This window comes from Arachis ipaensis, chromosome B03 (genome assembly GCF_000816755.2).
Source record: "Arachis ipaensis cultivar K30076 chromosome B03, Araip1.1, whole genome shotgun sequence".
In the NCBI taxonomy this organism is placed as follows: domain Eukaryota; kingdom Viridiplantae; phylum Streptophyta; class Magnoliopsida; order Fabales; family Fabaceae; genus Arachis; species Arachis ipaensis.
In genome coordinates, this window is record NC_029787.2 from 9,907,885 (window position 1) to 9,908,979 (window position 1,095).

Here is a 1,095-nt window from a genome sequence, read left to right on the forward strand (position 1 = left end):
ATCTGCCTATTAGTATTTAGCTTTTCATAAGAGTAATTAATTAACAATTTAATTGTTTTCGATGATTTAAAATCTAGTGTTGTTATTACTAACGGTTGACATATAATAGAAAACCAACATATTTAATGTATAGGCATTTTAAATTGAAATGACTTTTGTTCTGTGATAAAAATTATGAAGTCTAAAGTTATTGTCATTAATTAAATTTTGATGCTGGTCAAGCTAAGTGAAATTCAAAATTATTTTATATAAGATAAATGATAAAAATAAAATGAAAATTTTATATTTATTTGTTAATAAATTAAATATAAGATATAATAATTAATTATGAAACATTCAATTTATTATCAATTTTTTTTACAAAGTTTAGAAAAAAAAGATATAATAATAAAAAAAATATAATTGTAAAAAGTTAATAATGCAACATGTAAATTTGATGCTTTATACCCACCAAAAATAGATAACGTAACATCGATGATTCATGAACATGCGAATGTTTTTAACCGTATTCTAATTCTAGATATGCAGTGTGCACATGCATCGATGATTCATGAAATTGGATTACTAAAATATTTAGACAATATATATTTTGAATAAACATGAATAAAAATTCACTACAACAATTCCTTAAGATAGCGACAGTTATTTTGCGGCGGTTGTGTGAAACCGCCGCAAAACGACAACTTGCGGCGCATATAGCAGCGGTTAGGGGTTGGGACTGCAATCAGCCGACATTTAGCGGCGGTTTTTCTTGAACCGCCGCTATATTTCAATCAGGTTTGCATTTCGCGGCGTCTTTTCAAAAACCGCCGCTATATGTACCCCTGGTGAGTTATTATTTTACATTTTGCGCAAAATGTGTATTACCACATATTGCAACGTTTTCTTTAGTAATAACCATCTGGGTATAATCTAGTTAAGTAAACACTACTATCTTAAGCTACATATGTTTAAATCATTGTTACATTAATTTATATATGGTCCAAAAGTATATAAAGAGTACAATGAAAAGTACATTTAATAATATCCATAATAAATATAATAAATAAAAATAATAATAATTATAAACATTTTTTTATAAATTATTAAAAATCA